Source organism: Cibotium barometz, chromosome 8 (assembly GCF_041138505.1).
Source record: "Cibotium barometz isolate CiBa-2024 chromosome 8, ASM4113850v1, whole genome shotgun sequence".
NCBI lineage: Eukaryota > Viridiplantae > Streptophyta > Polypodiopsida > Cyatheales > Cibotiaceae > Cibotium > Cibotium barometz.
The window spans coordinates 49,331,262-49,355,980 of NC_141053.1; positions in this window are offsets into that span (position 1 = coordinate 49,331,262).

Consider the following 24,719-nt stretch of genomic DNA (forward strand, 5'->3'; position numbering starts at 1 on the left):
AGTGGAGTGGTTTGAATTGGATAAATTGTCATGATGCTCTTGAAATGCTTCAAAAAAAGACTACATTAAAAAAAAAGAAAAAATCATTCTAAGTAGAAGAGGATTTAAAGACTTGATAGAGTGAACTTAAAAGTAAGAACCAAAGAGTAACTTATGCAAAAGTAAGAACACTATAACCATCTCTTTGTATACTAGAATATATGTTAAACTCATTAAACTAGACATAAAAAGTAAGCCAAACTTCCTTCTTGCTAAAATTCATTCAAACTAAACAAGACAAACTTCTTGTATACTAGAATGCATTCTAGCATATGCTAGAGCAGACAAACTTCTTGTATACTAGAATACATGCAAACTAGACTTGACTAGACCTCTAAGTGTTTTAAGATATGAGCTAGAAAGACAAGAATTAAATAAACTAAAAAACAAAGAATAGTTCTCAATGTATTCTAGAATACACAAAGATAAGATGTTTTATATGAACTACACGTACACTAGAATAATACAAACTAGACTAGACAAACTTCATGTAAATTAGAATACATGCAAACTAGAGTTAACTAGACCTCTATGTATTCCAATATATGAGCTGGAAAGACATGACTCAAACAAACTTGAAAAAGAATAACAGTTCTCTACATATTCTAGAATACACAAAGATAAGAAATTTTTTTAACACTAATGAAAAAAAGGTCAAGAGAAAGACATACATACCCGTTTGCGAGTAATCATTGCATCTTTAAACTCTTGTTGGGTAGAAACAGGATTCATCTCTTCAAGCTGAAAATCTGTAGAGAAAACTCTAACTGCAAGACACTTCCCTTTGTTGTTGTCTATCAGATGATGAATGATCCCACAAGATATACTTTCTTTGACTTTAACAATGCGACCATAAGTTAAATACTTTGTATTTTCAGAGTCTCCTTTTTCTTCCGCAATAGAAAGGAAAGGTGTGTTTGGCTCAATGATTGTCTTGTACTTACCTACCATGCCAAATTTAATTGTCCAAGCAAATCCTTCTCATACTTTACCTCTTGCACTACTCCAAAGAGTTGTAGCTTCCATGCTTGAAGACTTTTTCTGCTGATGTTGATTTAAAGGTGTGCTGCCTTGAGATGATGGAGGAAGTCCATGAGTAGCTAAAACCATTCTGCTTGATGGTGGTTGATCTTGTAACTATGGAAACTGGTGAGCTACTAAAAGTTATCTTCTTGGCTCACTTGGATGCCTATCAGGGTTTGGAAGAGTCAGAGTCACTCGAGGTGCCTGAAAGTGAGGACTAATTGGAGCAGGTTGAGATCGGGAAGGTGTCAAGGCTCCTGAACGTCCTGAGCCACCCACCACAGGGATAGATGCAGTTGCTTGATTACTTTTCTTTTGCTTCTTAGAAGTTCGAGCATCACGTATTGGGTGAGGCCATCTTAATCCTAAATAAGATAATAAAAAATCATTATCTCATTGCTGAGATAAACAAACAGAGACAAAATCATATTTCTCATGAAAAAATATGATTTGTTAAATGAAACAACATTTAAGATTAGCAAACGTGTATGTAGGGCAAACAAACGAGAGAGACAAAAAGTAATAGACATAGAGAGAAAGAGAGAGAGAGTGTCTCTTAACCTCCATGCAAGAACGGACCTAGATTTGTAAGCAAACATGAGATATGAATGTAAGAGAGAGAGCTCCTCAACACACTAGAGAAAAAGAGGGAGAGAGAGATGTATTCTAGAATACAACAGGTTGTTTTCCTCCACAGATGTGTTTTGTAATTGAATTTCAACAAATGACTTTCTAGAACTGTGTATTCCATAATACAACTCACAACACAAGAAGCTTCAAAACACAATACAGAGATATAAAAGAGAGGAGAAAACATTAAGAGATGAATAGATCAAACCCAAAACAATTAGGACCCTTTTTAACATCAAAGTACTTACAGAACCTCTTTCTTGAACACAATTTGAGAAAAATTTATCTCCAAAATCTATCTTCTGCTACGTTGCTCTGATGGAGATTTTAACCGCTCTGTTGACTTCAAAAGGGGGGTAAAACTCCAAGACACTTGTTTGAAATACTCCCGGGTTGCTCCTCCTCCGTTTTTTATATTAAAACTATAGTTTGCTGTTTTTTTCTCGCGCGCGCATGATGCGAACTTGAGGGCTTTTGCTTTATCCCAAAATCTATCTTCTGTTACGTTGCTCTGATGGAGATTTTGACCGCTCTGTTGGCTTCAAAAAGGGGGTAAAACCCCAGAACACCTGATATCGAAATACAGGACACCTCGTTGAAATACTCCCGGGCTGCTTCTCCTCTGTTTGTTATGTTAAAACTACAGTTTGTTGTTTTTTAGTCGTGCGCGCGTGCGACGCGAACTCGAGAGCTTTTGCTTTCTTTGCATGTCTTCTAAAATTAGATAAAAAGCAAATCTTTTTTGCATGAAGGTCTATTCTAATGGTTTACATTAAGTTTGGGTTATTGTAGAACACAGCTTGCCGAAGCCGTGTATTCTGGAATACAACTCAAGTGTAGATAGAAGTTGTATTCCAGAATACAACTTGATGAAGCTGTGTATTCTGGAATACAACTCAAGTGTATAAAGAAGTTGTATTCCAGAATACAGTTTATTAAAGCTCTGTATTCTAGAATACAACTCAAGTGTAAAGAGAAGTTGTATTCCAGTATACAGCTTGCTGAAGCTGTGTATTCTGGAATACAACTCAAGTGTAGAGAGAAGTTGTATTCTAGAATAAAGCAGTTTTGTTGAAACTGTGTATTCTGGAATACAATCTCAAGTATAGAGAAAAAATATATTTTTTAATACAGCTTGTAAAAGTTTCATATTCTGGAATACAACTCAAGTGTTGAGAGAAGTTCTATTCCAAAATACAACTTGTATAAGCAATGGATTCTGGAATACAACCTCAAAGTGCATAATAGTTAAATTTTTAAAAATGTGACTTCAAGCTTTGTATTCTAGAATACAAACTACTTAATACACAAGAAACATGGCAACTTATCGATTTTTCTGTTGTATTCCAGAATACAACACAAGTATTAGCTTTTTAAAAAATAAAGTCATTATAATTTTTAAAAATTATTGATTAAATCTTTATTTTATAAAATATTATTTTTTCAATCTCTTTTTTTCTTAATTTACGTATGAAATCTTCTTTTTGGTATTTTTGTGTATTTAAAAGACAAACAATTCTTTCAAAAAAATATCTTTTTAAAAAAAGTCTATTTTTGAAATCACTTATCTCCTTAGATAATGTTTTTGTTTTTCTTCCTAGCCATAATTTCCTCGTAGCAAACTTTGAACATAATGACAATGAAAGAAAAATTCCAAATTGTAACAAATAACAAAGTAATCAAGAAAATGCATACCTTACAGAATTAAACTCAAGAAAACTGCTCCAAATTTAAAAAAAATGCTCTTGTGGCTCTCTTAGCGGCAGCAGACCCTTGGAATGTGTGTCTAAAAAGGACTTCCTCTCATCTTTTAAGTCCCATTTTTTATAATAATTAATAATTTTTAATATTTAAATTAATAATATTATTTTTAAATCTAACCATTAAAAGTAAGTTATTTGGATTTGAGATTACACTCCACTTTGTAGCTTAGAACATTGTTTTTTAGAGAAACTTAGAGGTTTGAAGTTCCTAGTCATGGCAGGGCAACAAAATTCTTCAAGCTCGTTTTGCTCTTTTCAAGTGCCTATATCCGTACTCACTCCTAAAAGTCTGAGCCAATCTATCAGTGATGATGATGTTACAAGCCCACTATTTGCTAATTTATCAAATTCTGATATCGATGTTCCAATTTCTCCATGATTAGTTCAGTCTATTTGTGTGTGGAGACAACCGCTCCCTTAAGAAAAGACAAGTTTTTGCATCGCAATGCATTGAGAGGCATGTAGGGTGTATTGTTGTAAAAAAAACTGCTTGAGGACACTTGGATTCAAAAAAATTAAGCAAGAACGTGAAAACTTCTTTGCTTTAAAACGTGCTCAACAGAATACAGCATTACATGGTTTTTTACTAAGGTCTGGAGAGGTGATAAAATATACAATTTCTGGCATGATTGTGTGTCGAAAGTGTTTTCTTCAAGTGTTTTGTTTAAGCAATCAACGGATGCAAAAGATCTTAAAGCAGTTGCAACAGGTGGAAGAAGATTCCTAGTACTCATTTACTACACGTGACACTCCTTTTCTCAAGAGCTGGATGGAACGATTTGTCACTTACAATGGTGAGCGCATGCCAAATTCAAAATTCACCCATTTTCTTGATAATTTTACAAAGGGAGAAGTTTACAACCTCTACGTGGAAACGTTGAAAGGAAGGAACATGTCATTTCTTTCATTAACTTCATTTCTTAGAGTTTGGAGACAATATTTTACTGATGTGAAAATTCCCAAGAAAACTAGAATGGGGGTTTGTCAAATTTGTGCAGAGCTCAAAGACAAAAGAGATGTTGCAAAGACATTTGAAGAAAAAGGTATGTTTGATTTGTGTTTTTTGTACGTTTTAATTTATGAATGAGAATTCCAAGTGGTATAATTTAAACTAGCTTTACATTGTTTTGAGTTTTCAGGTCCTATTCTACAAGCACTTAAAGCTCATAGAGAACAACAAAATACAGAGCGTCAAAAGCTAGCAAAGTATCGAAAGACATTTAAAGAAAAAGGTATGTTTGATTTGTGTTTTTTGTACGTTTTAATTTATGAATGAGAATTCCAAGTGGTATAATTTAAACTAGCTTTACATTGTTTTGAGTTTTTAGGTCCTATTCTACAAGCACTTAAAGCTCATCGAGAACAACAAAATACAGAGCGTCAAAAGCTAGCAAAGTATCGAAAGAAGTGCCTTGAGCAGAAAGAAATGTATTTGGGATTAGTCATAGATGGAATGTATTTTATGTGTGCTCCAAAGAATTTGAAGGAAGAGAATTTCATACAACAACTACACGTTGTTGGAGCCTTCATCTTTAACGGCATCATGACGTCGAAAGTTTTTATAAAATTTCCAAATTTACACAATGACCCTAACTTGACCATCACCATAATTCAGAAAATAGTAAGTGAATGGGAAGGAGAATTACCTAGCACACTTTATGTGCAGCTAGATAATACAGTAAGGGAAAACAAAAATCAAATAGTGCTTGCTTATTTGAGTATGTTGGTCCAGCAAAAAGTTTTCAAAAAGATCAAACTTGGAGTGGGTCACACTCATGATCAAATTGATCAGATGTTTAGTAGGTTTTCAATTAAACTTGCTAATAAAAGTGCATTTGAGCTTCCAGAGGTGTGCACAATTCTTAAAGAAGCTTATGATCCTGCACCATAAATTCATGTTTTGAAAGGCACCTATGATTTTAGAGATAGGTGGAGATTTTGCAAGCCCTGCATTCGCTCAGCTTAATGACCATAGTTTCCAACATCAATTCAAAATAAAAGAAAAAGAAGCTGAAACACGTTTGTGGTGTAAGAAGTACTCTAACTCAGAGGCATGTCATCCTTAGGATGGTTTGAAGTTTTTACTCAGTGTCCCAGAATGACAAATTCTTCAGGCAGCAAAAATGCTTTTGGCATCAAGCATTGAAACAACAAAAGCTCAAAAAGAAAAGCGAGCCATCAATTATCAACAATGTTTGATAGAAATTAAAGAGACCATACAATCAGCACATGTGTATTTTCTAGCTTGCTCACTTGGATGGTGGAATACATTTTTTCATGAGCAAGAAATCTTGATTGAGGAAGTTCAAAGCAGTTCAAGATCACAGATAAATCTGGAGGCCTTTCTTTGGAGGGTACAAGAACTTGAAGACCGTGATGATAATATTCAAATGCCAAATCAACAAACAGAATTGCCTGAAGAATTGCAAACATTGGTGCATGGGGAGACTCGCGAAGCGTATGTTGGTGCTAGAAGGACTAGTCAACGACGGCTGCAAGAGAAGGAAATGTGGGAAGGAAATATTGAGGAGCTCACTGTAGGTGCAATGATTGCACTGTTAGCAATAGATGATGAAAGAGGATGTCTTTTTTGGTTGGCAAAGGTACTTAAAGTCCTTGAGGAAAATGGAAAAGTAAGCTCAATTAAGGTCCACTGGTACAAGGTCAATGGAGATGATGCATTATCACGAAAATATTATCCAGAGATGTTTTAAGTAAATAAAAAGGGAAAGAAAGCAAATTGTAGTCAACGTCGCGTGGATAGACTAAGCATGGAGGATGTGGAAGTTCTTGTTTATGGTTTTACCTTGAAAAAGTCGGGTCATCTACGCGAACACACCAAAAAAAATCTTCTGGAGAAAGTCAAAGATTTAACACGAGAGGCATAAGATCTCTCATTGTAACCAATTTTGTGGACATTATTATTTTATTACAAATTGAGTATTTTTTTTCTTTCAAAGTATTGAAGTGTAAAACTTGCACTTTTTAACAGTTTTTTAGAGCTTTTTAGGAGCTCGTGCTCTTTTTTGGTTTAAAAAATAGTGTTTTTTGAGATATTTTAGCATTTTCAAAAATGGGTTGTATTTTTGATGGTTTAGTTGTACTTTTAAATGGCTGGATGATTATACCTTCCCTTGATAAAGCCATGTTGTTTCTTAGATATGATGACTTGAAGTGCGGGAGTGAACCTGATGGGTGGCAATGGTTTTGGCCATAATTTTGTATATAACAATTACCCTCTAGTGATTAAATCTATCACAAACATTTTGTTTGGGAATGATTTTCACCAACCTTTCCTTCAAGTCCTTATCCAAATTGCTTGTCCTATAGATTTTCAAAACAAATTCCTTTAAGGATGGTCAGAAGAAGGCAATGAAGGATTCTATAGATAAACCATCCCACCCAGATGATTTCTCTCTTCCCATCTTTAAAAGGGCATCCCAACATTCCTCTATCTTAATATTTCTCTCCATCCATCTAGCCCTACCCAATCTATTGCTAATTTGTTGTAGAAATTTGGCTTCATTTTTTAGTAATCCTCTTTGAGACTGAGGGTTATTAACTCAAAAACTCTACCCATTTTTTGGCTATTAACCTAATCCCCTCTATCTCTTAATCATTTTCATCCAAAACCCTCCCCATAATCTCCTTACCCCTCTTTCCCTCAATTAACTTAAATAGATACCCATCTGACTTCCTTTTCTTATTAAAGGTTTTCCACTTGTTTCTAATTTCCTCCCTGCTAGTACATTTCTCATCTTCACTCCTCAACCCAGCTTGACATTTGAAATACCAAGTAGCCTCCTCATCACTAAACTTCCCAATCTTTGTCTTTTTCTATAGAGTTTCTACAAGATCACCCCATCTCCTTCTTTCCTGTCTTTTTTCCTCAACTCTCAATTTCCCAACTGAAGAGCGGTTCTCTCTACCGTGCAATATAGTGCTCATAGAGTACTACTGATCAACAAATTTGTTGAGAAACACAATGTCAATCCGAGGACTCGACCCGATTAGTGCATGAAGGCTTATCCCTTGTGGGAGAGCTCACATACACGAACCACCACTTGACGATTCAACCATTCAACACCTCAATCAATCTCTCAATCCCTTAAACCCACTACACTAATCAAGAGAACAAGCAATGCATGGCAATCTCTTAATCCCATTCAAACATTGATTAAATCTTAGCTTTCCCTAATGCCAGCAAATCCATAATCGTGCATCTACTAACCCACAAGCTTTAAGCAAGCATAGAATGTAACATTCACAAACCCACAAGCTCATCGAGAGAGTCTATCCATGAATAACTCATTGCCAATGAAGTGGGTAAGAGCTTGCATCAATGGAGACTACACACACACACACTACAAGCATGCATACACAAGAGAAAGAAAGAAGCATTCAACTAATCATAGATTAATCTACTTCAATGATGCTAAAACAGATTAAGAGAAAGAAGTGGAGCTATACTCATTGGAGCTTGATGCTCATTAGAGTACAATAGATAGAGAGTTAGAGAGTTGCCATAGCTTGAGAGCTCAATAGCTTCACTCAATAGCTTATGAGAATGGCCAAAAATGTCCTCTTTCTTTAGCTAACATCTCTTTTATAGAGATGTCACTAACCCTAGACCTCTTTCACACATGGGCGGACAACCCCATAAATGAGCCTTGCTTAATACACTTAGAACTCTCATTTAGAACCCACATTGGCCTAAAACGATTTATATTGCACTTCGACACAAAAATATGAAAAAATTATGTGCGTCTTTATGTTCCCATGGCTACAATCCTGCTCTCTCGCATTAATTGCTTCCGGCCTCCTTCTATAATCCGTGTTTCCGTGAGTGTTCCCGTGGAACATTCCCCCCTTCCTAAATGGAAGACAAGTAAAGCCTTTTATTGAAAAAAAAAAAACAGCAACAATGACTATCTCACACGTGAGCATGCAAGTGAAAGGCCGATTAGAGTTTTAAAGAGTGCTAAAAGAAGCGAGTAAAGACTAGTCAAAGAAGCGAGTAAAGACTAGTCAAAGTGAGACTAAGTGGTAGATAGTGCTATGCAAAGGCAAGTGTGCTTGTACACCATAGGTTATGACCGCAGTCTCAATGTCCTACAAGTGTTTAAATTATTCCTAAGTGGCAACCCTACTCCTAAATATAAGCCATGGTGATTGGACCTTTCTTTCTTTTCTTTTCTTTAAAAAAAAAATCTTTTTTTTTTGTGTGTGTGTGTGTAAAGAGCAGAAGATTAAAGAGAATTATTATTTTTAGCTTGATAAAGAGGAAGGTTCCATCCCAATGAGACCCAAGCAATGGCCAAGGAACCTCTGCCAAGAGAATCTAAAGGCCGCTTAAGTATCTCAAGGGCGACAGACCCTTTTCTTTCTTTTTGACATAAGGAGTACCCCATGAAGATGAGGGCATCGGTCTCGAGGGCCCATAATGTACCCAAGAGTCCTACCAGCATCTATCAAGGCGATAAAGTCCTTGAAGGTCTTCTTCTTAATCTTTTAGACGTCAATGTTCACCCCATGGAAACCAAGGCATCGGCCCCAAGGTGCTAAAACAACCCAAGGTCTTACCAAGCATTCCACATGGCCATAGACACGTCATGTCTCAAGTCACTTCTATATATTTTTTAGGACATGTGTTTCGTAAATTTTTTATTAATCGTAGCACCTAGCCCATATCTAAGAGGTAGCTACCACTAGGGATAACTAATATACTTTGAGAGCATAAGAACTTGGCATACTCCGTTGGCATATATCTTACACCGTCTTCAAATATAAATACCTTCTACTACGTCCTCTAAGAATCTAGAAATCACTCACCACATAGTAACAACTAATTTAAAACTTAAACCAGCCAACTGTGTGTGAACATGCAAACAATATATGCAAAAGTGAAAAACACATAAAGAACAAAAGATTATGATTTGAATACACCTGTTGTAGTGCTCGTTGATGTGCGTTTGTCTTGATGCATTGCTGATGTGCAGATTGCTTCTCTTTGCTCTTTGTAGGCATTGCATGTCTCCCCCCTTCCTAATTTGTGTGCACAGTAGATGGACTATTGGTGCGTGTTTGTATGCTCTTGTTTAGCTGAGATCTCTGCAAAATGTCTTATTAACAAACAAGAAAAGAAAAGAATAAAATTTGTTATTGGTGCCAATCACCAAATATAGCCGAGGGGAAAAACCGAGTGGGAGAAAAGTGCCCTGGCTTGTTGATCTTATTGTGGAGTTGATGAGCTTACCCTTACACTGGCGGTGGATCCGTGTCCACTTCTGCTAGAAAGATGGTATCAATCACTTCAGGATGCAAGAACAACCCTGTACAAAAGCCGGTCTCTGGAGAAGGAGTGCTTCCTCCCTAAAATATGGCATTGGTTCTATGGGAAGGTTAAGCAGACAATTCCGATTTTGGAATTGCTCAATATAGGTGCTCATAGTGATCCAAAATGGACATGTTGAGGCAGGGGGAAGAAGGGCTTGCAAGATAGGTGGTTGCAAGTCATTTATGCATGTATCCCTCCATTGTTGTGCTTGAACCTCCTCAGGTAATCTACGTTGATTTTGTCCTCGGTATGGTACTCTCACATCAAGAAGGTTATGGCATTGGGGTGTAATTCCCATAATTTGTTTCATTAAGTCCATGCCATATCGTCGAAAGTAAGAGCGGCATAGCCAACAAATGTGTGAAGCTTCCCCTAATACGAGTCATGCACACTCTTGACAATGTGGAAATGGATGATGCTGTTGATAGAATAAAGTGACAAAGTGATGTCCACAGTAAATTTAACCTGAGGGAGCATAAAAGTACCTAGAATGAGTTTGAAAAGGAGGAGCACTATAACCCCCGTGATGTTCAGGTTGAGTACTATCAGGGTCAATGCATGGTGGACATGTACTCGCCAAATATCCGTCAGGAGGTATCCGGGCATACAACAATGAAATTTAGAAACTTCAAACTTTATACACTCATATCCATCATTACAATCCTTATCAAAAACAATGTAGATAAGATCATCTCAAAAAGAACACAATCCTGTAAAGGCATAAGGAACCACATTAGTAAAAGTGAGACTATTCAAACACTGATCTACCAAAGAGCTTCAATTGTAGTGTTAATGCCTTACCTTTGGTTTTGGGTATGTCCTTCTTTCTTGAAGAGGTTGTGTTGATTTCCTTTGCACCCACCGCTGATATGAAAATCCAAGAGTGGCTTTTGGAATCTTATTGATACACTCTTCAGGCTGTAGCAAACCATGGCATTTGGGAAGCCAAAGTGCTGTTGCACCCTCATAATAGCCTTATGCTTTAAGAACATGCTTTGGGACCCAATGAGTAACAATCTGAGGTTTAGGCTTGGAAAAGATATGCTTTTTAGGAGGTTTAGCAACTAGGCTAGATGGTACAAGTTTGTACGCATCTTTGGGTAGCCAAATTGACAATTCCTTCTTGCCTGGCCCTCTTTGAGCAGTGACTAGAGTAGTTGGAACATGCCAGCCATGGCCCTCATCGATTATCCACATCATTTATCTTGGAGCTTGAAGAGCACATGTTGAAATTGGGTTGTGTAAGGTAGAACTACCACCCTTGTGACATGATAAAACTCGTGGAGCAGCAGATCCCAAGATGCAATCAGAATCAATTTGCAATTTGTATTGTCTATTCTTCCAATCTAATGAACAATTGGTAGCACTTAACCATGATCGACCAAGAACAACCTCTACCACCCACTGCCTTGGACTTACTAGCCACATAAAAGGGAACTGACATTTGGTGATTCTGAATGGACATCATAATGACACATTTTCCCTCTATAGGGTTATCTTCACCTGAGAAGCTTCGTAAGTCAATAGGAATGTGCACAAGTGTTGGTTGTCCCAAGGCTACCCATGTGTCAAACGAGAGAACATTATAATCTGCACCAGAGTCAATTAAAGCAGAGACAAAGTAGGTAGTCTCATGAAGATGAAGACACACGTGAATATTGAAAGGATCGACATATTGTTCATCCGTAGCCAACTGTAAGGTCAACACAAAAGCCTTGCGACGACGCTCCTTGGCTTTTGCAACTCTAGCTTTAGCTTCTTCTTGAGCCTAACGTTTAAGTAGATCATGTGCTTCTTTCCGCGTGTGGGCAGCATGCATTTGTTGAAGCATGGTTTCAGTTAAGGGTTTATTGTATTTCTTGAGACGACTTCCATTAATGAAGTTAGGCATTTGCTCACCTTCTAGTGTCTCTAAACGCACTGCACCACTAGGAGTAAGCTCATTAATTACAAACGGTCCTAGGCCACGTTTCTTGAGCTTTCGCTTATACTTCTTAAGTGTGTACAAGAGCACAAGGTCCCCTTTTTTGAATCGGCCAGTTGTTACATTTCGATCATACCATTGCTTTTGTCTCCTCTTCGTGGCATACATCCTCATTACCATCAGCTCCGAGGGTAAGAATGGCTAAGGAGATGACGCTTGTATTCATGAGTGCAAGGGAGCTTAATAAAGAATGTCGCTATGAAGACACACTCTTCGACAATGCCAGCAACAAATAGAGTCCTGCAGAGGTCGTTTTTTCTTCTGGAGAGATAATACAAGTCCTCCCCCACACTTGAGCTAAGCTGCTTTGAAACTCTCTACACAGGCTTACTCTAGCTGCCCCAACAAAACTTGCGCATACAACTGGCAACTCACAACAGCTCGCACATAACTTGTATGAAAGGAGCACAAAGAGAGCTGGGAAATTGCAGCTCCTAAACCATAGCTCATACGGTGATTCTGACTACACGAATGGCTCCAAAAGGCGAGTAATGTGAGGTGGGATTTCTATCCGAAGGGACATGGTGCCTTGAGGGTATGCTAGCCCACCCCGAATAGTTTGCCTCTGTATGGGGAGGAGGTGCAAGGAGAGGCAAAGCACGAACCCATGGTAGGCACCTTAGGAATGCGCTCATGCACCGGGGGTAGGCATGTTACGTGCCTACCTGGATGTGGGTGAGGTTCCTAAGGTGCCTACCATGGGTCCGTGCTTTGCCTCTCCTTGCACCTCCTTCCCATATATAGAGGCAAACTATTCGGGGTGGGCTAGCATACCCTCAAGGCACCATGTCCCTTCTTCGGATAGAAATCCCACCTCACAGGTAAAAACTTAAGACACCTCATGGAAATGCTCCTAGAATGCTGAATCTCCCGATGCCAAACTCTAAAAGTGATCCACACTCTGAAATGTGTGTGCGCGTAGAAGCGATAAGAAAAATTTAGAAAGGCAGCTACTTGAATCCCAATGCCAAGCTTTGATACCATTTGATGGAAGCGAGGATGCAACGGAGAGAGCGACCGCGAGAGAAAGAGAGAGACACAGGATATCGTGGGTGTTACTGGTGCAATGGTCACCACACCCTTATTCTCTATGTATCCACAAATAAACAATAACCATGGTACAAATGCATTGGGTAGGCCATTGGTCTTTACCCCAACAATCTCCCTCTTGCTATACTTCAATTCTTAAGCTATTGAAGAATTTTGGAGGTGAAGAACTAGATATTTTGATATCGGTCTATGGTCAAAGCAAGACAATGCTATATGTATCCACAAATAAAGAATAACCATGGTACAAATGCATTGGGTAGGCCATTGGTCTTTGCCCCAACAATCTCCCTCTTGCTATCCTTCAATTCTTAAGCTATTGAAGAATTTTGGAGTTGAAGAACTAGATATTTTGATATCGGTCTATGGTCAAAGAAAGACAATGCTATATGTATCCACAAATAAAGAATAACCATGGTACAAATGCATTGGGTAGGCCATTGGTCTTTACCCCAACAATCTCCCTCTTGCTATCCTTCAATTTCTTAAGCTATTGAAGAATTTTGGGGTGAAGAACTAGATATTTTGATATCGGTCTATGGTCAAAGCAAGACAATGCTATATGGATGTGTTTCACATGAGAGCTTATTGGATCCAAAAATATTGAGGAGTGAATTTTAAACATTCGAACTAACTGGAGAGGTTGGAATAATGAGAGATACATGTCATTGATTAGTAATAACAAACATTACAAGAAAAGTATGGGTCCTTGCTCAAGTTGGTACAAGTGGCTCTAGTAGTACAATATTGTAGCACAACAATTTGTGAGCGTGGTTTTAGTATTCAAAATATCATTATGTCAAACCTTAGAAATCAAATGAATACAGTGACTGTAGCTACATTCATGCAAATCAGTAGATGAGTTTAATTGCACACCGATGCAATTGCTCTTTAGCCGTGATGATGTGAAAACAACTTGACAAATTTATGCCGTTAACCAATGAAAGGTAATTTTTTTACATAATAGTATTTCTTAGTGTTTTGTTTCAAATGTTGAAAGATAACTCTTTTTACCACAATGAAATAACTTTTCTACATAGAAGTATTTTTTAATCTTTTGTTTCAAAAGTCACTGATTTACTAGGTGCCACAAGACAATGGGTGGCATTTGTTAAATCATAAAAGCTAAAAAGCATATTCTTAATGATGAGATAATAAGATAATCATTTCATCAATGATAAATTACAAGCTTGTTTTTCTTACGATCCTTGTCTTCTTTTCTTTTTTCTTTTTATTTCACTTTCTTGCACTCTTCTTTTTTCACCACACAATACCTCTTCTCTTTCTTTATTTAAAAAAAACAATATCTTAAGTAATCGTGTCAACTTTTACTACTTTCTTTCTTTTTCTTCTATTTCTCAATTTCTTGCTCTCGTCTTGTGATTTTATCTTTAATTTATAGTGTTGTTAATTATGTTCTCTCTTTTTATTTACATGATTGTGGTTTGATTTTTTCTTTTCTTTAATCTTTATTTTTTTCTTGAGTACACATTTTGTTTTGTTTTGGTTTTTTTAAATTTGTTTTTCTTTATGGCCTTGCAACTTAACTATGTTGTATGATATACTCTAAGACACAAAGAAGAAATGCTTGTTCTTTTTACCTCTGGTCTTTCTTTTAAAGCACAATAAAAAATTTAAACAATAATGTTATTTGATATCCATTGACTTGGAGGGTTTTTAAATGTTTTTTTATATCCAATGGCCTAATGTATAATGTAGAGTCCCTCTCTCTCTCTCTCTCTCTCTCTCTCTCTCTCTCTCTCCAAAATACCTCTTGCAACTTTAGGTGTTTTGTCTTCTTGTAATTTACAAACTCTTCTAGGCCTTTCCGCACAAGTCTTAGAGGCTCTTGCAATCGTTTAATTAACATGTGGGCATTCTAAAAAATAAGCCTTCTTAAAAAAATTGTAATAGGTTTTTTAAGGGTTCAATTTATGTTTGCCCTTAAAAACCCTTTGCAACTTCAAACTAATTTTTTTAAAGCCCAAAATTTCAAAAAAAAACTTTTTGAATTTCTAGGGTGAATTTTTTTAAGGTAAAGAAATTTCATTTTTTTCGCACACTAATCAGTATTCAACCCATTTTTTTTGCACACTAATCAGTATATTCAACCCATTTTTTGTCATGGGCCTTACACATAGTTGATAGCATGGTTGATTCCAAGGAAATAATACATCACTAAAGAGAAATAGTTAAGGTGTGTGGTCATGGGCCTTACACATAGTTTATAGGGTTGTTGATTCGAAGGGAATACATCACTAAAGAGAAATAGTAGAGGTGTGTGGTCATGGACCTTACACATAGTTGATATGGTTGTTCATTGCAAGAAACGAATGTTACTAAAGAGAAGTAGTTGAGGTGTGTGATTATGGGCCTTGTACATAGCTCATATGGTTCTTAAAAACAAGTCCTTGAGGTGTGATGGACCTTACCATTTTCGGATCCATGTGAGCAGTGTCAAAAATAAACTTTGGTCTCATACGCCCATTGGTCTTTAGGAGAAGTTCAGTTTTCAAATTGGTGATTATATGCCTTTTCAATGATACATCGTGATGGGTAGCTTTAGATATTTTAAAAGATTTTAAATATTCAAGAAGCTCCCAAATTAGTGATTACGTGACCCAAATTGGTGATTCTATAACACCTAACCACCAATTTGGGAACTTCTTGAATATGCAAAATTATCCATAATGCTATATATCATCAGAAAGATCTCGAAGAGTAGATTCTCAATCTATAATTTCTGATAAATCTTAATTTGATTTGTAAAAAAAAACTATCAGTCTATTTTTTAGAAAGAACAGACATGACATTTCTTAAAGGGCCCCTTTTAGAGTAGTTGGTTCCAAAAAAAAACATGGCATTTTTTAGAGGGCTCGTTAACATTTTCAAATTTACCTAATGGGTTACTGATTCAAAAAGAATAAGTCACTAAAGAAAAGTAGTTGAGGTGTGTGATCCTAAGGGTCACGCATAGTTGATAGAGTTGTTGATTGGAAGAAAAGAGTAAGGCACTAAAGAGAAGTAGTCAATCTATGTGGTCATAGTACTAAAGAGAAGTGGTTGAGTTGTGCTTGTGACTCGTGAGCAAACATCTTCTTGTATTATTGTGAGAGAGTGCAATGGTCCATGCTACTCTTGCAATGTTCCATGCTGCTCTTGGCCATTAAAGGCCAGCTCTTTTTGGCAGCAGGACCCAACAACTCTTGAATTGATGTTTGCAACTCCCATTAATCATGCAACAACTCTTGAACCGATGTTTGCAACTCCCATTAATCATGCAAGGAGAGCGCATATTCAGTTCACCACATGGTCCATAGACATTGCAATGACTAATTATGCTATGCAGCTCTGGCAACATCACCTTGTCAGGAAGTTTAGCACAGACCAACATATCATAGTGAGGGATCTCGATCGGTTTACATCCACTTTCCAAAATCAATAATATATGTGCATGTGGCAAGCCTTGTTTTTGAAATTCAATAACATAAACAAATCCCAATACCGTTTCAAATATTTTTTTTAAACCAATAAGTGCATCCTTATGCTTCTCTCATAAAAGACCCGTGTAATCAAGTCGGGTCGATCGTGGGCAACCTAACCTAGCAATAAAGCATTGGTTATTTCATCCCACTTAGGATTGCAAGTAAAGGTGATAAATAGGTCAGATTTACCCATCTTTCTAACAATAGCCATTGAATCTTGGTACAATTGATGCATATATCTAGGCCCCCCAGTATATGTAGATGTTAGCACCACCCTATGTCCAGCAATGCCTGCAGAGACTCTGTTAACTCCATCACTTAAATCAACCATATCTGCAAGACCCTGTTATACTTCTGCATACAATGCTTTCTGGTTATTGCGTATCCATACTAATCTAGATTCTTCCATGCTACTAAATGCATCAACAATGTATTGTTGCAAAAGACGACCACCGCGTAGAAGGCATGCATTTGTATCTTCCCTAATCTGTAGTCTATAAGCATAATATTGTCATTGAGTAACGGTCTTTGTATCCTCATTTGAGCCTTCTCTATTGAGTGGAATTCCAACATGCCAACCATCCTCTCCTTGAGGAAATAGAAGAACATATAATAGAGGCATATATGAGTTATGCAAGTTAGATATTTGTTTTATAGCACCTGTGCATGACATTATTTGAATGTCTCTATGCCCCACATGAAAATCATCTCCTTGACTCGGCTTGATAGCTGCAACCTCACTTCCTGTAGGAACCAAGTATTGCCCCGTGAGGTTGATCGAGCTTCAGTGATGACCATTCGCAAATCTGCACGTGGACTTGACAACAACATTTCTCTCATTGAATGAAGTGCACGGGCGTATGGATTATGTACATACATCATTGTTTGCAACCTTTCAACAATGTTGTTTGGCTAACCCAGAGGACTGGGATGGGGTTAGGCTAGACTGATGGATCCGTAAAATGAGACTCCTTTCTGTTTACGATAGATGGAGTAAATCTCAGATAGTAATTGTTCTATGGATAGGAATCAACGGTTATGCCTCTTGATGGGAAAAAAAGCATTGATCTCTATGATCCAAGTGCAAGTTTCTTCCTTGATCTAGCCGAGCATCTTTATAGGTGCGGTCGGATCAGTTTGGACAGTATTGATCATGAATAAGTTAGAGTAAAAATTTTATCCTGGAGGAATCGCCTGTGTTTTCCGGGCAAGAGAAGTTTTTTCAAATTCGGTTTTGGAAGAACCGAGGAATTAGTCACCTGTCCGGATATCCGTGGCGAGGCCTGCAGTGTGGGACCCTGCCCCATGCAAGATGTACTACTACCGCTGCTAGCACCCCGAATCCGTTGCGCGGTGGGGACAAGGATCTCACATAGAGCGAGAGGGAGAGTGATGGAAGTCTATGCTTGAGAGTGTGTGTGGGGGGGAAAAGTGTGTTTGCATTAGTGCATGTGCAGGTTTGTATCTGTGTGTGTGTGTGTGTGCGTGTGTGTGTGTGTGTGTGTGTGTGTGTGAGAGAGAGAGAGAGAGAGAGAGAGAGAGAGAGAGAGAGTTTGTGCATGTATATGAGAGAGAGAGAGAGGGTGTGCATGTGCATGTGTGTGTGCACAAACCTCACAAGGCATCCCCACCATTAAAATTTAATTAATTAAACTTGTGTGTGTGTGTGTGTGTGTGTGTGTGAGAGAGAGAGAGAGAGAGAGAGAGAGAGAGAGAGTTTCTATGTGTGAGATAGTTTGTGTGGGAGGAGCGAGTGTGTGTTTGCACATTAGTGCATGTGCGGGTGTTTACATGTGTGTGTGTGTGTGTGTGTGTGTGTGTGTGTGTGTGTGTCTGTGTGTGTGTGTGTGTGTGTGTGTGTGAGAGAGAGAGAGAGAGAGAGAGAGAGAGAGAGTGCATGTATGTGCGTACATCTGCATCTATGTGTGTGTGCTTGAGAGAGAGTGATATGGGGCAAGCCTAGAAAGAGAGAGAGAGAGAGAGTGTGTGAGAGAGAGGTGTAAAGAGGGAGAGGGTGAAAAGAGAGAGAGAGAGAGAGAGAGAGAGAGAGAGAGAGAGAGAGAGAGAGAGGTGTAAAGAGGGAGAGGGTGAAAAGAGAGAGAAAGAGAGCTAGAGATAGAGAATAAAAAGTAGCTTTTAATAAAATATAAATATAAATTAAATAAAAAATATATGTGCATATGTGTGTATACATGTATGTGTGTTTTTATTTACATTTATACATACATACGTACATATATATATGTGTGTGTGTGTATACATATATGTGTGTGTGTGTGTGTGTATGTATATACACACACACACACACACATATATATATATATATATATATATATGTAAATGTATACACACACACACACACACGCACACATATATATAGAAATATATATATGTGTGCGTGTATGTGTGTGTGTGTGTGTGTGTATAATATATCTATCTATATATTTAAAAGTGAGCACACCTTACCACCCATCTCCATACATTAAAATTTCATTAAAATGTATTAAAATTATGTATGTGTGTGTTGTCAAAGACTTGGTTATTACATCAGGATGTGTGTTTAGTTATTACATTAGGATGTGTGTTCATTGAGGAGCCATCTATATTAGTGGTGCTTGGGTGTTTTGCAATATTGAACCACTTTTTTGTACCTTGGGTACTTTGCATTGGATTTCTTTCTGTTCGTTCGATAATTTATCGAGTATGACAATACTTTACTGGCTAGGTTTATCGACCCATGGCCTTGTTTATGTATGGCATTAGTAGTAGCTGATATCTTCCTTTGTTGGAAGAGCAAGTACATGTTTAACAAATTATGGTCTTTTGATCCTTTTAGAACATATGTAACAACCCTTTTTTTTTTTGCTAAAGGACCAGGGCCTACTATTTTATTTGTTGTCATGTTTTGACCCTTAGTACAATACATACATAACAACCTATGTTTATTTGGTTAAAAGACCAGGGCCTGGTTTGCTAATTGTGTCCAGGTTTACTCTACTCATTTTTTACAAAAATGTAAACTTTATTGCATTAAAGATCAAGGCCTGTGCCTTGCTATAAGTTTGTTGACATTATATGTCCAAATTTTATTGATTTTAAAATCAGGGCCTATTTTATTATGATGATAATGTGTAGCATATGGGCATAGTTAGTCTATTCGTTATGAAATTAGTTAGTTACTGGTTTGCATGGTTAGTCTACCGGTTTGAATATTGTGGCTAGGTTTATTTTGTTGGTGAAAAGACCAAGGTAGTGTTTATTGGTTGTGGCCAGGTTTGTTGTATTCTTTTTGTGCTTTAAAACCCAGGCGATGTTTGCTCCTTGTGGTTAGGTTTTTTTTCTTCCTATTGTGTAAACGGCCATGTATGGAAAATGCATTGCGATTGTGAAAGAAAAAATAATTGATTGTCATGCATAAGAGGAGAAGTGTATTATCTCGTATAGCGGTGGTCATATGATATGCCTTGCAATGGTAGGGTTACGATGCTTTGAACAACGGAGTATGCAATCATCATCTCTCCAAATGCAGTGACCTTTACTTGTGCCTTTAAAGTATGTAGCACCTTAAAAGCAACTGACAAGGGAGATGAAATTCATAATGAGATTGCTAAACAAGGGTTGCAAGGATATGACATTGTGCTTGGTAATGCTCTTGTGGATATGTATGCCAATTGTGGAGCTCTCACCAAAGCACAAGGAAAAGTACTAAACTTGACCTTTTTTAAAAAAATCACACTCCTACGGACCGTCCGACAGCCCTTGTTTGATCGGGCTTCGTGTGGAGACTTCCAACCCTTCGATCCCATGCCTCCAGCTCCATAAATGCCCTCTGCGATATAATGTTGAGGGGGGGTTTGTGAAGTAACTATTTACATTAAATAACTATAGTCAGGAAAAATAAAATTAGGACTAAGGTTATTTATGTAACATTTATTAAAAGACATAATCATGTCACAGCAAACAACGCTATACGTATTATTCTGTCTTCCTTTGTGTATGATCTAGTAAACTACCTTTTTGTAGATAATACTAGATGATGAATAGAAACATAGCCATATGTTTTTTGGTGGTGCTTTATTTCCAAAGTCACCCTCAATGAGGTATTTCATGTAAGACATGACATAAAAGCCACAATCTATCCCATTGTGATGTTGAGGCATGTGCAACACCATTAAATCCTTGCTCAAGTTGAGAGATACATGTCATTGATTAGTAATGAGAGGTTGGAATAATGAGAGATACATGTCATTGATTAGTAATAACAAACATTACTAGAAAAGTATGGGTCCTTGCTCAAATTGGTACAAGTGGCTCTAGTATAATATTGTAGTACAACAATTTGTGAGCGTGGTTTTAGTATTCAAAATATCATTATGTCAAAGCTTAAAAATCAAATGAATATAGAGACTCTAGCTACACTCATGTAGATCAGTAGATGAGTTCGATTTCACCGATGCAATTGCTCTTTAGCCGTGAAGATGTGAAAATAACTTGACATATTTATGCCGTTAACCAATGAAAGGCACTTTTTTTACATAATAGTATTTCTTAGTGTTTTGTTTCAAATGTTGAAAGATAACTCTTTTTACCAATGAAATAACTTTTCTACATAATAGTATTTTTTAGTCTTTTGTTTCAAAAGTCACTAATTTTCTAGTTGCCACAAGACAACGGGTGCCATTTGTTAAATCAGAAAAGCTAAAAAGCATATTCTTGGCCAATGATGAGACAATAAGATAATCATTTCATCAATGATAAATTACAAGCTTATTTTTCTTACGATCCTTGCCTTCTTATCTTTTTTCTTTTTATTTCACTTTCTTGCACTCATCTTTTTTCACCACACAATACCTCTTCTCTTTCTTTATTAAAAAAATGATGTCTTAAGTGATCATGTCAACTTTTACTACTTTCTTTCTTTTTCTTCTATTTCTCAATTTCTTGCTCTTGTCTTGTGATTTTATCTTTAATTTATAGTGTTGTTAATTATGTTCTCTCTTTTTATTTACATGATTGTGGTTTGATTTTTTCTTTTCTTTAATCTTTATTTTTTTCTTGAGTACACATTTTGTTTTGTTTTGGTTTTTTTTAATTTGTTTTTCTTTATGGCCTTACAACTTAACTATGTTGTATGATATACTCTAAGACACAAAGAAGAAATACTTGTTCTTTTTACCTCTTGTCTTTTTTTTGAAGCACACTAAAAAATTTAAACAATAATGTTATTTGATATCCATTGACTTTGAGGGTTTTTTAATGTTCTTTTATATCCAATGGCCTAATGTATAATGTAGAGTCTCTCTCTCTCTCTCTCTCTCTCTCCATAATACCTCTTGCAACTTTAGTGTTTTGTCTTCTTGTAGATTACAAACTCTTCTAGGCCTTTCAGTCTCACAAGTCTGAGAGGCTCTTGCACTCGTTTAATTAACATGTCGGCCTTCTAAAAAATAAGCTTTCTTAAAAAAATTATAATAGGTTTTTTAAGGGTTCAATTTAAGTTTACCCTTAAAAAACCTTTGCAACTTCAAACTATTTTTTTTTTAAGCCCAAAATTTCAAAAATAATTTCTAGGGTGAAGTTTTTTAAGGTAAAGAAATTTCATTGTTTTTGCACACTCAATATTCAACCCATTTTTTATCATGGGCCTTAAACATAGTTGATAGCGTGGTTGATTCCAAGGAAATAATACATCATTAAAGAGAAATAGTTAAGGTGTGTGGTCATGGGCCTTACACATAGTTTATAGGGTTGTTGATTCGAAGGGAATACGACACTAAAGAGAAATAGTAGAGGTGTGTGGTCATGGACGTTACACATAGTTGATATGGTTGTTCGTTGTGCAAGAAAAGAATGTCACTAAAGAGAGGTAGTTGAGGTGTGTGGTCATGGGCCTTGTACATAGTTCATATGGCTCTTAAAAAGAAGTACTTGAGGTGTGTGATGTACCTTACCATTTGCGGATCCATGTGAGCAGTGTCAAAAATAAACTTTGGTCTCATATGCCCATTGGTCTTTAGAAGAAGTTCAGTTTTCAAATTGGTGATTATATGCCTTTTCAATGATACATCGTGATGGGTAATTTTAGATATTTTAAAAGATTTTAAATATTCAAGAAGCTCACAAATTAGTGATTACGTGACCCAAATTGGTGATTCTCTAACACCTAACCACCAATTTGGGAGCTTCTTGAATATGCAAAATTATCCATCATGCTATATATCATCAGCGAAGAGTAGATTCTCAATCTATAATTTTTGATAAATCTTAATTTGATTTGTAAAAAAAAACTATCAGTCTATTTTTTAGAAAGAACGGACATGACATTTCTTAAAGGGCCCTTTCTCAAATGAATAGATGAACGGGGCTGTGCCTGATTGAATTCGAAAAAAAGCATTGATCCCTTCAAGTTAAGTCTGTAATAGTTTCCATTTTAGAGTAGTTGGTTCCAAAAAAAAACATGGCATTTTTTAGAGGGCTACGTTAACATTCTCAAAATTACCTAATGGGTTGTTGATTCAAAAAGAATAAGTCGCTAAAGAAAAGTAGTTGAGGTGTGTGATCCTAAGGGTTACACTCACATAGTTGATAGAGTTGTTGATTGGAAGAAAAGAGGAAGGCGCCAAAGAGAAGTAGTCGATCTGTGTGGTCGTAGTACTAAGTAGTCGTCACTAAACAGATGTGAACAGTTGTCCCACATAGTTGATAAGTTGTAAAAAATAAGGCATTAAAGAGTAAGTACTTGGGGTGTGGCACTCGTGAGCGAACATCTTGTGTTATTGTGAGCTGGTCATAGATGCGGTGAACAACTCGTGAGCGGATTTCTTGAGGTATTGTGAGCGAGTGGCGATTATAAAGGCCATGTGTTTTTGGCAGCAGGACCCAACAACTGGTGGTTCTCTCTCACACACACTCTCGACATCCTGAGCAACGTGCCTCTCTCCGCCCTCAGCATGCGGACTGCTGCCACTAGTGCTCTCTTCACTCTCTGGCTGGTTCTCGCAAGCTGGATGCCTGCATCTGCACTCGCAGAACGACAGCCGGTTGTTCTTGAGTACTACATGCACTACAACGTTGGTGTAAACGTCGTCTTGGAGATACCACCCCATGATACGAATGCCACCAACAGCTTTGGCTTAGTGGTAGCCATGGACTTGCCCTTGACCCTTACCCCGGACCCCAACTCCACCCGCCTTGGTGCTGAGAGGTGCCTCGCCGCCACCCTCTCCATGTACTATAACCCCTATTATATGACCAACATGCACATGTGCACCGTCACTTACAACGACGGTGTCTACTATGGTGTCTTTAGCACCATGGGAGAATTCAACCTCATGGAACCCTCGTCATTTGAGTATGGAATCACGGGAGGTGCCATCGACTTTCGAGGAGTCCAGGGTTACGTCGTAGCTACTCTCCACAGCAATGTCTCGTCTCACATCGTCTACCATTTTCTCGCTCACCTCACGCTTCCAGACCCGCCAATGATCAGGAGCCAGAACATTGTTAATTCTGCACAGCCAAAGCACAATATTAATGTTTAGCGGCTAGCCTTCTCATTTAATTAATGCAGGCTTAGACCCGCCAATGATCATGAACTAGAACATTGTTAATTTTGCACAGCAAAAGCACAACATTAATGTTTAGCCTTCTCATTTAATTAATGCTGGTAGGCTTCTTGTAATTATTTTGAGCTGCCACAGAGATTGTGAGTACTGGTCCAAAAATGGTGAAGGTGACGGTGCTAAGAAATGAGGAGTCTAAGTCTAGTTTTTCTTATTGCTTTTCTTTTAGTAGTCTACAGCTGTCAAAAACTTGGTTATTACATTAGGATGTGTGTTCATTGAGGAGCCATCTACATCAGTGGTGCTTGGGTATTTTGCAATATTGAACCACCTCTTTGTACCTTGGGTACTTTGCATTGGATTGCTTTCTGTTCGCGTCGATAGTTTATCGAGTATGACTATTTTACTGGCTGGGTTTAGTGACCTATGGCCTTGTTTGTGTATGGCATTAGTAGTTGATATCTTCCAACAACAAGTACATGTTTTAACATATTATGGTCTGTTGATCCTTTCAGAACATATCTAACAACCTATCTTTTCCTTTTTTTTGGCTGAAGGACCAGGGCCTATTTTATTGGTTGTCATGTTTTGACCCTTAGTACAATACATACATAACAACCTATGTTTATTTGGTTAAAAGACCAAGGCTTGGTTTACTAATTGTGGCCATTTACTATACTCATTTTCTACAGAAAAAAAGTAAACTTTATTGCATTTAAGATCACGGCCTTTGCCTTGCTACAAGTTTGTTGACATTATATGTCCAAATTTTATTGATTTCAAAATCAGGGCCTATTTTATTATGATGACAAGGTGTAGCATATGGGCATAGTTAGTCTATTGGTTATG